At 36.0% G+C, this 14,558-nt stretch overlaps 1 pseudogene; it reads left to right on the top strand.

Moving 5' to 3' along the window:
- The first annotated feature begins 6,019 nt into the window (after positions 1-6,019).
- LOC109079256 lies at positions 6,020-14,075 on the top strand (annotated as a pseudogene).
- Positions 14,076-14,558: the final 483 nt, after the last annotated feature.

Genomic DNA, 14,558 nt, shown 5'->3' with positions numbered 1-14,558 from the left:
TGTGTGTGTGTGGAAGCCGCCTGTTACTATCGAGAATTCGCCAACACCCTTACAACAACAACACCGGTCGTTCAAGTCTCTGATGATACCTAGAAAGATTTCATTTGTTTGTTTTCACCCATTATGAAGTTTAATTCAGAAACGCGTCTGCTTTCTGAAGGAGCTCTTGATGCATTTCTTCAGAAATCCACTCTTGTCCTGTAATTCCACTCTTGAGAGAGCTGCTCAAAGACTGAAAATGAATAAAAACCTGTGCTGATTTGCATTCTTAATCTGACCCTCCACCCAGATGTGTTTCATAAGCACATTATCTTATCATTTAGATGTAAAGAAATAAAAGTCAGTGTAGTCTTTGATTTACATTTTCAGATTGAAAACATTCTTCATTTCACTGCCAGGAGATGAAATATCATCAATGGGGGCCGGCCTGTGAGACTTCATGCTTCAGCTTGTTTTGTTTTTATGTTCCACTTCAGGATGGATTTATCTGAATATGGGATTTTGTATAAATGAAAGGCTATTTATTTGTTTAGTGTTAAATGTTACATATAAGTGATTTGCTTTGAGCGATTTTGTTGCATCTGCTGACATGACACACTTCCAAACTTTCTACACAATACCCACACAAGAGGGTGTGAAGTCCAACAGCATACAGCCTTTTTGCTTTATGATGATGGGTATTTTGAAAATCATCCTGTCTGGCAACTTTTAGCACACCCTTCAAAACTGCCAAGCCGTTCTTGATCTTCAGGTATGTAAAGGTGTGCATGTTATTTTTGGATTGGGTAACATGTTATGACTAATTTATGGCCATGCTGCTTATGTATAGCCTACCATCACAATTCCAACACTATAATGTACAAAAATTCAGGTGTTTTTGATTTTCTCCAAAACTAGACCGTAAAAATGCATTTTGCTTATACAAAAAACATTTTCTCTCATATGCACCACTTAAAATGTAGCTAATTAAAATTCCTGTTGAAGTGTAAGTAACAATATATACAAATGAAAGATGTCTAAGGAAAGAAGGCACAAAAACACCTTTCGAGAAAAATCACAAAATGTTTTTGTTAGATGTTTATAATGCAAATCAACAACATATTTACTTATTCTATAGTCTCCTATAAGACTGCATTTATCTGACCACAATCCAGTAAAAGCAGAAATAATGTAAAATATTATTACGATTTAAAATAACTTTTTTATTTTTATAGATTTTTAAAAAGCCATCTATTAATGTGGTACCGAACCTGTGTTTTATCTCTTGTAATATTTTTTATAAATGTCACTTTTTATAACTTAAATGCATAACTTTTTTTTTTTTAGCTTGAAAGTAATTGGTTTTGTGTGTACAGGACATTTCTCATCTATTGGCCAGCATACTCAACCTTTACACCACATAGGTGATTGGGAGGGACACTGTTTCTAATCTTAGTAAATCACGCAAAAGGAAGCAACAACTTCTATGAAAAATATGTGGAAGAGCTACAGCAGGTGCCTCTCTCTTCATATCTGAGCAAAGTCTCTTTTATAAAATGTGGCATATATATAGCCTACTTATAAAAGTTTTTAATGGTTTTGAAATTTTAGGACTCCTTTATGAATAGAAAGTTTAAAAGAACAGCATTTATTTGAAATAGAAATCTTTTTTGAATAAAAGTATTCATTTATTTGAAAAATCTTACTGACCCTAAACTTTTGAACAGTAGTGTTGGCTCCTTTATTCTTATTCAGTTCATGTTTTTTCGGATTTGTATTATCTAAATGATTTTTTTTTTTACTGAATTTTTATGATTTTATCAGATGCGTTCTAAATATGCAACAGACGGATTCGGAGCGCTGACATGCTGGAGACACACATCATACAGGCCCGTCTGCAAGCTGCTGCAAAGGAGGAGCATGAACACAACAGAATCATGGAAGAAGTGATTGAGGCCTACCATCAGCTGGGTCTTCCCCCAGGTAGGTTTCTTTAGTTGTTTGTTTAGACAAAGATTATTTTTACTATCCACAGTGTGTCCTCAGGTAGTTAGTTGTCTTATGACACAAAACAGGAATTTCCACTATGTCTCCAAAGTAAAATCAGCTTCCAAGTGGTGAGTTGACAGTGAGCATTTCAGGAGCAACAACTTGATTTGCCCACTGTACTATACAACAGTGCACACCACAGTTGATAAAAGCCCAAAAGGTAATTTTTCACTGACCTATAAAGTAAAAACATACTCAGACAATAAGATTGCATATCATAATACTGTAATTTTCCCATTTTTCGCAGGCAAGTTCACTCCAGGCTTTGCCCAGCCAACCATCTCTTATAATATGCACATTTGTACAGAACCACAAGATGATGATTACACTTCTCTCCCCCCACCTGCACATATGGCCAAGAGCCTGCTGGAACAATCAGAGGAGACACTCAGGTGTGTGTGTGTGTGTGTGTGTGTGTGTGTGTGTATGTGTATATATACAGTAGTTTATTTTTCCAATTTTTTTTAAAACTCAAAAGCTAGGTTTGGTGCATAAAGCCTCTTGGATGGAGAAGCCCAGTGCTCAGAGTCGGGCAGAAGACAGGGAACAACACAAGTTCCTGCGCAACCCTTGCTTCCTGCTCCCAAATGCTCAGTGTGGCGGAAAGTCTCCCATCATGCCAGGGAAGAGGCCAGAGAATGTGGGAAAAAGCATGAAACACACTGGCAGAGAAAGGCGTGCCTATGGTTTTGATTTTAATATCATACTTCGAGATACACTCAATATTGATTTATTTGATGTATAATTTCTATAACCGCTGTAATTAGCTAGTATAATTAGTATATTAATTATTTATTTTAAACTGGTTTCTCATCTTCCATTGGTCATCAAAAAATTGGCAACATCACCTTTAAAGGTGCTGTATGTAAGTTTTTGACTTTACTAAAGCATAAAAATGCCATATTATGTTTGCAGATATTTAAGAAACATGCCAAGTTAACATAGTTGTTTGTCTGAAAAACAATGCTACAGTCAGTTATTCTCCTTTCAAAATGTGCCTTCTGGGCCGGTATGTTGGTCTCTGTTTTGGTTTGTGAAACCCGCCTACTGCCAGTTTTTATTGACTAAGTCAATAATGTGAGGTTTTTACTTTTTACTATATGACCCCTAGTGTAAATGTTCATTAAAGTTTCCCTACTGGGCCACATCTGAATGATGTCTTTCCAGTTCAGTATGTTTTCAGTTCTTAATAGTGCCTTCTGTTTTCTGTAGACTGCGGTGGAGCTCAAAAACATGACTGGGACTAGCCATCACATTCGAATGATTCCTCCAATCTCCCCACACTTCTCTGTTGGTTGGGGTAAGTCTAAAGAGAAAACAAAGTACCTGCTGACCACATGAAAGACTGCCAGGGATCCTCTCTGCATGATTTGCATTGAAGCTGAACTGAACTAGAGGAAATGGCAGGGTTTTTAATGTTAACTGAAACTAAAAACAAAACCATAAAAAAACATTTTCATTACTTCAGGTAAAATTAAAAAGAAAGTTCACCCAAAAATTAAAGTTCTGTCATCATTTACTCACTCTGAAGTTGTCCCAAAAGTGTATGACTTTCTTTATTCTGATGAACACAAAAGAAGAAGAAGAGAAGAATGGTGGTAACCAAACTTTTGCTGTTAGCCTTTGACTTCCATAGTATGAAAAAAACACTATGTAAGTCAATTGCCACCAGAAAATGTCTTCTTTTCTGTTCGATAGAAGAAAAAAACATATACAGGTTTGGAACAACAAGAAGGTGAGTAAAAGAGATTTTCATTTCTGGGTGAACTATCCCTACAACTGTAATAAAATAACATATAAAAACCCTTAACCCTTATTTTATAGTTGCCAAAGCAACATTTCTCATTTTCACTTAGTTTAATAATTCTTTGGTATTTACCCTGCAGCTCGAGGAGGCAGAATATGAAAACAGCGACATCTATTGTTAAAAATGTGAATAATTACTACCAGTTAATTTCTGCTTTGAGATCAAGATAAGAAAGTGTATAACAAAGCTTCATGTTTCACAGGCAGGTTCCCTGGTGAGGGGTTACTGGTACCCCTAGAAATTCTTAAGAGTAATATAATTCTATTCATATTCACAATTTTGAGCACACAAGCGTGATTATGAACATGAAATTATCCAGCCATGGCTTCCTGTTTCACAGAAATATAAATAGGAGGGAAAACAAAGCAAAGGTCAAATTCCAAATTAATCACCCATCACAATGAGGAAAACCAAAGAATATATTTCTGATGTGCAGCAAAAGATAATTGAGCTTCACAAATTAGAAAGTGGCTTTAAGAAAAGAGCTAGAGCAGTGGAAATTCCCATTTTCACCATCAGGGCAATACCCCCCTACTAGAAGTTTCCAAACAACAGAAATTGTTATGAATCTGCCCTGGAAGAGCAACTGTGTTGTGAACCCCTATCGTCCCTAATTACACGGTGACCTGTCTGTGGTGGCGTTTCCGGACAAGAGTTTCCACACAACAGAGTTTGAGTGGCCAAAGACTCTTCAAGGATTACAGATGGAGAATTTAAGAAAACGGTTGAGTTTTGGGGTCAGAAAACCTTAAAATAATCACTACATGTTGTTTGGGAGGGCTTCAAGAAAAAAAATGCTTTCACCAAAAAACAATCTCCAGCATATTCATTTATCAGACACGACTGGAACTTCAAATGGGACTGGCTTCTATGGTCAGAAGAAACTAAAAAATTAACTTTTTAGCAGCAAACACTCAAGATGGGTTTGGTGAACACAGGGATAAAAAGTACCCCATGTGTACAATGAAATATACTGCTGTATTTTTTATGTTGTGGGCCTATATTCCTGCTGGAGGTCCTGGATATCTTGTTTAGACACATGGCATTTTTGATTCTATCAAATACAAACAGATAAAAAATCAGTAAGTGACTGACTCTGTTAAAAATCTTATAATGGGCCATGTTTGGATTTTCCAACCGGACAATAATCCAAAAACAAACCTTGAAAACAACACAAAAATGGGTCACTGGGTGCAAAACCAAGCTTCTGCTATGGCCATTCCAGTCATCTGACCTGAACCCTACAGAAAATGAGTGTGATGAACTGAAAAGAAGCACCACCAACATGGAGCTGGGCTCTGATCTCTTGTCAGGTGCTTTCTGACCTCATCAGGCATTATAGGAGAAAACTCCTATACTATTTTGGTAAATGGAGGTTTCAAAAAAGCATCGCATAAAAGGGTACCATTAATTTTGTCAAATGTGTATTAGAGAAAAACATTTATTTCATAATGACATTTCCCTCCATTTTGAATTCTTATTCTCCAATGAAAGGTTAGATTTTTGTGATTTTTACAAATAATAGATCAAAAGGATTAACAATGCAGATTTATTTCCACAGCCTTCTTTGATCATATTTACCAAGGATACCAACAATTCTGACCACGTGTGTATATTATATGGGAACATGTATGTTACATATATATGTAAAATATTATTGCTCTTTTGTTGGTTTGATTGCTATTGTTCTCATTTAAGTCGCTTTGGATAAAAGTGTCTGCTGAATAATTAAATGTGGGCATTAATTTGCCTGAATCTGTATAGAATTGCGGACCTTTGTAGGAATATTGGGAATGTATTTTTGAGACATTTAATTTTGTATGTAAATCCATGTGTTAATAAAAAGGAATGAGAGTATCAAAATAATAATAATAATAATAATAATAATGTAGTAGGCTACTGAATTGTCTTCTTGCTAAATATATATTTTATATGTACAGTATCAATATATGGCTATACATGGTTCATGCATATATTGCAGAATATTGAAAAATATAAGAACTAGAGTCCCATATATCAAAATATATTATTTCATATATCAAATTATATTTTCTAATATATTCACATATATTTTTGTTTGTAAGGGTCAATGGGGTCTAAAGTTATTTGGACCCAACTGAAATTCAAAATATCTTAATTTGGCTTGTTTTGATATTGATCAATAATAAGGGATTCAAAGTTGAATCATTGCCTCTGCTCTTTCTGTGTACTTCTGTCATGTACTGCGGTTACTGCCTGGTGGGAGGGGTGAAGTTTATGGAGGTTTTATGTCGGAATGAAAGACTGAGTGCAGGAACATTTTGTACAATGCCTAAGAAACAGTGGCCTGCCTCAAGCCTTAGGGTAAACAAGCAAATGTCAACATGAAATCTCATTCGGTTCATATTTAAAATTCCTTTCTATGACAATATTATTATTTATGAATTCAAGTAAATCTCATATTTTCTACTCTTCATATTTTTTTTTATAATCTGCGGGTTTAAATAAACTATTGCACAATTGAACCTACTTTTATCTGTAAATTTTAAATTGAATACGAACAATGTCTTAAAGTGAAAATGAAATCTATTTTCAGAATGCATGTTTTTGATCTTATTGTGAACTAATCATTTTTTTTTTTTTTTTTTTTTTTTTTTAAATGGAGCTTATAATTTTCAATCAAAATGTAATTTTGTTTTTTAAAATGATCAAAACTTGATGAAATAACAGACTGGTGACTTAAGCCGGACTTCTCCACTTTAAAATGGCCTGTTCTTTCTCCATCGTATCAATAACTGACAGATAGAACCAACAGAAGTCCTCGTCCTACTTTTTAGTTTTTCCGATACTCTTTCACTTGGATGTATGTCACAAAACAGAAGAAAAGATCTGTCACTACTTCTGTTACATTGTGACTTTAACCATTCTTGCTTTTGGTCTGTCTTAGTAAATTGTTAACCATCATAAGTGGTCATTCTGTGTGTGTCTCAGTCTGCAGTGAAGTCTACTTTCGCAGAACAGCCTCCCTTTGCGATCAATCCCTCTATTTTCAGTCTTCTTTCTGGAAAGGCCACTGTCATTGAGGTGGGATGTTACTGACTGCATATTTATAGATCTGAATACAGTCTGATGTTGCTCAGATATGATTTATATTCACTAATCTGCTAGTCTGTGAGTAATTGTGGATGTTTTGTTTTTTATGTTTAGGTTGTGTTTTTCCCCACAACTGCTTAGATCTCTTCTCAGGACTTCACCATTGTCTGTGACAACTGCCAAGTGAAGGACATCACCCTGCAAGGTGAAGAAACAATTATGCCAAACAGAAAATTCTTCATTGAAATTTAAGATATCTCCAAAAAGATAAATGTGTACATGTTTCAATGACTTTTCTCAGGTACAGTTCAGCTGATCACTGTGGAGCTGGTATCAATATCAGGCAGAGAGGATCAGCCTGAATTTGGGGAGCTGTGTGATATCACAGCTGACCATTATGTCAGATTCAACCCAACCAATCCACATTCCACTTTACAGAAGACGGTGGTTGTGAAAAACAATGCGTGAGTTCCCTGCACACATCTGTGTAAACACAGAATAGTATGTACAGCAGATATTTACTGGCACGTTTGTAAATCATATTTTTGTTTATGTGTAAACACTTGGAGCTCCCGTACCACTGGCAGATCATGAAACCCAAACTTAAATGTCTGTTGCCTGAAGAGACTCTAGACCCCTCCAGCATTCAGCATCATCTTGATACAGACAGTGATGGGCATCCTGAGCCCCACACAGGAACATGAGTTCTTGCTCACATACTGTCCAAAGGATGTATGTGCACTCACACAAAAAACTAAAACTAAAACCTTAAAAAAAGTAATCAATTTTAATAAAATAAACATTAATTGTTATTGAAACAGACAACAAAATGACCTTAATAAACCTTAATTAAAATTCAAATAAAACACAAACTGTAACATAAAATCTACTTAAAAATATGAACTAAAACTATAACAGTATATCAAATGATACTAAAATAACTCTCTAAACAATTTTTATTCTATCTGTCTCAGTTAGAAGACTACCACAGTGTCTGCCAGTTGGTGATCATGGATGTTCCCGATCCACCCAGAATCAGTGACGATGGGCAAAATGAACTTTACCTTTGATATTTAAATTTAAAATTAATTTAGGATAAATTTTTCAGTCAATTAGCATGTCATGTAGAAACTCCTGTGTGCTGATTTACAGGATGTGTCTCAACACAGCTCTCCATGTAAAGGATGTGACTGCTTTAGAGATTGAAATGAAATTAAGGTACTGAGCCATATAAAATCCTTCTTGAGCCTTATGCTGTTTTAATATCAGGGGAGACTTACATACACAACACAATCCGCAAGAGATTCAAGGTAGCACTGAGTGCAGAGGTCAAATTGACTCTGTAGTTCTTTCTTAATTCCCAAATTTGCACCATAAAATGTTTTTGAAGCTTAGACGTGTATGTTTTGTGTGTGTTTTAGATGTGGAATCACAGCAAATCAGTCATTCACTTTGAATGGGAGCGTATTATTGACAGTCATGTAATTGAAGTGGAGCTTTCAACAGGAGAAATAGTAAAATCTATAAAAAGTTACATTAAATTAAATAATAAAATACAACTAAAAATATCAAGTGACAGTAAAGGCAGTTATAATGTTTCATTGCTGTTCTTTTGAGCTTTATATTCATCAAAGAATCCTGAAAAAAAAATCTATGACCGTTTCAACTAAAATATCAAGCAGCACAAATGTTTGCAACATTGATAATAACAGGAAATGTTTTCTTGAGCAGCAAATCAGAATATATTCGAATGATTTCTGAAGGATCATGTGACACTTGCCAAAGACTGGCATCATGATACTAAAAATTCAGCTTTGCCTTCACTGGAATAACTTACATTTTAAAATATATAAAAATAAAAAAAAAGTTATTGTAAATTGTAATAATATTTCACAATATTGCTGTTTTTACTATATTTAATGATAACATAAATGTGTCCTTGGTGAGCATAAGAAACTTAATTCAAAAACAATAAAACATCTTACAGACTTGAACGGTAGTGTATAAGTCTATTAATGAATAAACAAAACAAATAAATGATTTCTAACATGTGCTTACAGAGATGAATGAGTGTTTGGAAATGGAGCTGGTTCTGCCTGGAAGCAATCCGGGTCATTTTAACTCCACCCTACAGTGTCACATTCAGCACCATCCTAAAACTACAGGGCTGGCCATTGAAGTCACATTTAAGGTGTTTGAATCCATTCAAGGGCCTGGTACAACACCCCATTTATGCTTCTTAGAAATCAAGTCAAGGGTTTACTTTAAATTTATTGGTATTATGTATTAAATGTTATTAGTATTATAAATCAGCACAGATGTATATAAATATATAGTGTGGATATTTTTTCAAAAGCTGTTTTTTTTTTTTTTTTTTTTTTTTTAAATCTCCTTTTCTGCATTTGTGTTCAGGTGTATATGAATCCAAATAAAGGTGTGCTGACTCCCCTGGCGTCCTGCAGTGTGGATGTGGTCTTCAGGGCCCTGTACTGTCAGCGTTTTGAGTCAGTCCTGCAGCTTTCTGTGCTCAATGCCACTGGCTGGTGAGGAAATGAGTCACATCATTAGTCATATTGTGTCTGAACTACCAGAAGAGAATACTACAGAAATGTTACCTAATGAAAAGCAGTTACTTTTGTCCCATATTTGAGTTGAAGGTGTGCATTTGTTTGTCTGTAGTCATCTCTCTGTACGAGCAGTCGTCCAGTCTCCTCAGGTGTGCTTGCTGAGCTGTGAGCTAGTGTTGGTTGATCTGTTTGTAGGTGTTCTACAGACAGGCAGTGTAATCTTGTTTAACCAAACACTACTGCCAACCCACTTTACCTGGAGCAGGGTGAGACAGTTTATATAATGTGTTTATCTCAAGATGTTTTTATCTTGTTCAAAAAACCCAAGCCAGTGTCGATAGTTTGGAAAGAATGTGAAGTGATGTTAACCCGTGATGTGGTCCATAACTCACAGAAAATAAAACTCACATTTATGTAATGCAAATTTGCATTCTAGGTAATATTTCATTTACTAGGCATTAGTATAGTTCCCAAAATGAAGCCAAATTAATGAACATCTTACGATGTCTGTCAAGTGTCAACCAATCAAAAGAATTCAGTATTGCTGTGATATAATGTTGTGATATTGTACAAGTTAGACAACGTGATATGTTTCTATTCATTCACATAGTGTTCTCTTCTTCTCAGCTCTAAGGTGCACAAGCTCATCTCTGCTCTGCAGCCTTCATCCCTTCTGCAGGCACTCTGGAGCCCAATGCCAAGACAGAAGTCTCTGTATCATTCACCGCTCACACTGTTGTACTGTACGTACTGCTACTGTAATATTGTAACACCCACAGCTTAATATAAACTATTCATCTGCTGATAGTTCATTGTTGCTGGGATTTTTTTCTAAAGCCAAACCTCTCAGAGTTTCTTACTCACTGCCTTCTGATTGGTAAAGCCACAAATACCTCACATTCACATTTCCCTGGACTTTGGTCATTTTATTAGCTTTTTTTTTATCAAGACATTGTTGCAATATGACTGTCTATTTCACTGTTACATATTTAGTGTTAATTCAAGGGATGCCGATCACCAAACAATCACACTGGACTTCAGTGAGCATGAGCCAGTCATCATTGGCAAATCTATCAAACGGCAGTTGCTGATAACTAAAGACACCACCATTAATGCTCTGTTCACTGTTGAAGCGGTGTACTTTACTGGATGCTGTCCTTCACAATTGGATGAAAACTCTGATAGGTACAATAAATATCTTTATTCTTCATTCATATCTTTATTCTGAATTATTTTAGTATTAATACAAAAATCTTATTAAAAAAAATTAAATAATGAAAAATAATTTATGTTTTTGAAAGTCTCTTATGCTCACCGAGGCTGAATTTATTGTAATATTACAATATATTATTACAATTCAAATGCATGAACCTTCAGAAATCATTCTAGTATAGTTTGGTAACACTTCTTCTTGTTATCAATGATTAAACAGGAGCAGTGCACCTCTCCACTCTGTCCAGGCCAAAAAAATACGGCAAAAAGCATATGATGGTTGGTGGAACCTCTTCTTTTGTGCTCTACAGTATCAGTGAAAGTGAAAGAGCAAAGTCAAAAACGCATTTTCTTTCTTTACTTCCAGAATTTGTAAACTGTCTTCTTTCCCATAGGAGAGGTGCAGTGTTCCTTGCTGAACCGAACAGTGGGGTGCTCGGCCCATTTGAGACTCAAACTATCAATCACTGCTTTCACCAATATGTGGGGGGATTATCAAGACAACCTCATATGTCAAGTATGTCACAAAACAATCAAACAGCTTGTTTCATTATAAATATTTTGCCTTTCTCAAAACAAACAGTTGAGTTACAGTGAATTCTGTCTTTTCTTTCAGGTTGGAGATCAAGATCCAACTCCCATACCTATCCAGATGTCTGTGAGAGGCTGGCCCCTTTACTTTCAGATGATTGGACCACAACCTTAGAACCTGAACCGGGGTCCAATTATATAGTCTGTTTACTTATAGGATGCTTTAGATGTTGCAGTTTACACGCAAAGACTGTTCTTTGATATTTATGATTGACAGATCTGGAAGCCATTTTTCTGGGGGAGACACTGTCATGCTCTTTACGGCTCATTAACACCAGTCCGTATGGTGAGCCATTCACCACACTGAGTTCAAAAATTGTACATAACATCGAGTTTACAAAAGTACATACATCATTTTCTGAAACCTCTCAGATATCCGTATGGATTGGGTGACCTACAACTTCAAGGTCGGCAATAGTAAATTGATAGATCTGTTGGTTGCATGTGGTGAACCCTTTCCTCTGAAGGATGCTGATGGCAGTGAAGTTCTTGGAGGGCTGGACTCATCCGTCATGTTCCCACGCACATGGGATGACAGCCACACCCCCAGCAGAGAAGGAACAAGCTCAACTTTCATGACCAAATCTGTGAGTCTAGGTTTAGTTTTCATGGCAACATCCCAAAACAGATGCAGCTTCTGGTGCAGCTTCACCACACAAACAAAACCGCCTGTATACTGCTCAGGTTTGTCAAAATGGTGCTATGCTGATTTGGAGAGACAAAGAGGAAAGAATTGTTGGATAAATTTGTTATTTTTGTTCTCTTCATGTACAAAAAGTATTCTCATCGCTTCATAACGTTACGGTTGAACCACTGATGGCAGATGGACTATTCTGACGATGCTTTTCATACTTTCCTGGACCTTGACAGTGTTACTTACTTGGCAGCCTATGGGACAGTCTCAAACCTCCCGGTTTTCATCCAAAATATCTTAAATTGTGTTCCGAAGACGAACAAATATTTTATGGGTTTGGAACAACATGGGGGTAAGTGATTAATGACAAAATTTTCATTTTGGGGTAGAGTAACCCTTTAATGATGAGGTGCAAAGGGAAAAAAGCATTTAATATGCACTTTACTACAGGTAGTTCCAGCAGGGGGCAGTAGCACCATTCATGTGTTTTTTGCTCCTCTGATCCTGTCATGTTCAGCCAGTCAAAGGTGTTTGGGTTATGCTCTGGGTTTCATGAACCTGGACTCTAAAGTATATTAATCTAATCCAGTTTACCTAATATAGACTACATTGTGCAACAAAAGTTTTACAGTCAAGGTAATATCATTTCACTGTTATTTACCTTGTAGCTTGCATCATTGACTCCAGGCAAAGTGGAGAGAGCCCAGGGCTATGAACAAGAACCTTTGAGGCTGGAAATGCAGGCTAATGTAAAACCTGCTGTGTGAGTTACAAATGTGTTTAATTCATCTATTGATATAGCAACCACTTAGTGATACAATGCCTGAGCACTACTCACATTTTTAGCATATATAAAAATCTTTATATTGCTTCTATCACAAGCATTTCATACAAGTAAATAAATGCATTATATATAGACAACTGTGAATCAGTGTGTGTGTGTAGTTTGTCAGTGCAGATGGCAGAAGATTCAGACATACTGGAATTCACAGCAGCTGCCAGTGATACACTGGACGGACCATCACAGACACAGGTGCACTTCAAATATACAATATGTATCCAAATCAAAGTACAAGCAAGTTAATTTTGACACTTCCTGTTGGTGGTGTGAAGGTTTATCTGGACATTTTTTTGTCTGCCCATTTGGACTGTAAAAGGAATCCAGGATAGTTGGACGTTCCATCTTAAGAACAATACGGATATAGCCTTGAGTTTCAGACTGAGCACACACCCTCCATTCTCAGTGCTGCTGCCCTGACAGAGATTACTTTTTCAAAATGTTTTTTTATTCTATTTTCTATTTATCATAAATCTTGAAAAGAATATGTATTATGTTGTCTACAAAAATATATTAAGCAGCACAACTGTTTTCAGTATTGATGATAATAAGAAATGCTTCTCGAGCATTATCATATTAGAATATTTCAGAACGATTATGTGACACTGAAGACTGAAATAATGGCTGCTGAAAATTCAGCTTCAAAGTATCCCTTACCAAAAAGTAGTATACTTCAAGTTTATTTTATTAAGTATACTTAAGTAAAGTTCAAGTATATTTTGTAACTTTTTGTAAGTCAAGTATACTTAATTGTCATTATAAGTATATATCTTAGAAGTACATAAAGCTCATTTCTGAGAAGTACATAAAAAGTAAACTAAAAGTATACTTTCCTATTTTTTAGTTTAAAAAAAGTATACTAATAGCACACTTGAATAAACTTCTTTTTCGTAAGGGTATCTATGAACCAGCTTTTGTAGCCAAATCAGCAGATGTGTTTCAGAACTGGATCTGTTTCAGACAGTGTCCCTTCATGCTATTCTGGCATTACCATCACTGCACCTTTCCAGTTCCACTGTAGATTTTGGCACCTGCTTTGTTGGACAAACAACTGTCAAAGAGGTCTACCTCTACAACAGAGGTGGCTCCTTTAGCTACTGGACTGCACTTACAGGTAAAAAGATTTGGCTTTGGACAAAGCAGCTGTGGAGTGCAAGGACCATGTAGTTGCATTAGCTTTGACAAGGTGGCTGTAATAACAGATTGCAGCTCTAATCCTGTCTTTTATCATCTGATCTTTACAATCATGGCAATTACTTTGTGTCTAGTTGAGCTCATATTTTGTGTCTAGATGTTGAGGTGAGTCCAGACTCTGGTGTCCTGTAAGCTGCTGCTGCAGATCAGCTTCACAGCAAGGTACAGTCCACCTCACCTGATACACACACAACCAATCACGCTGTAGAAAATACTTAATTTATGAAATGGATAATACAGTATGTAACTGCAGTGGATGAAGATTTAAGTTGAGTTTGAAGTTCAGTCCACTGAACACTCCATTATTTAACTGTATTTGTCTAATCACACGCAGACCAGTGAATTTATAAACCTAATATAGTCTTAAACTTCATACTAAAAGCATTTTCTCCAAAGTGATCACAAAGAGTTCCAGGCAATCATCACAGTGCAGGGGCTTCTTGTGCAGGGGGGAGATACCACTTGTTCTGATGGTCAAAGGAAGAGGATCATTTGATGATAGTTTTGTGTCTTCAAAATCTGACACCTGACAAAACACTGAGTTCCATATAAAAGTCAGAAGAACTGAAACGTATCTTTCTCTCTCTCTGTACAGAAATTCATTACTTTGATTAG

The sequence above is a fragment of the Cyprinus carpio genome, chromosome A24, assembly GCF_018340385.1.
Source record: "Cyprinus carpio isolate SPL01 chromosome A24, ASM1834038v1, whole genome shotgun sequence".
Lineage (NCBI taxonomy): Eukaryota > Metazoa > Chordata > Actinopteri > Cypriniformes > Cyprinidae > Cyprinus > Cyprinus carpio.
This window is presented reverse-complemented; position numbering and strand designations above follow the sequence as displayed.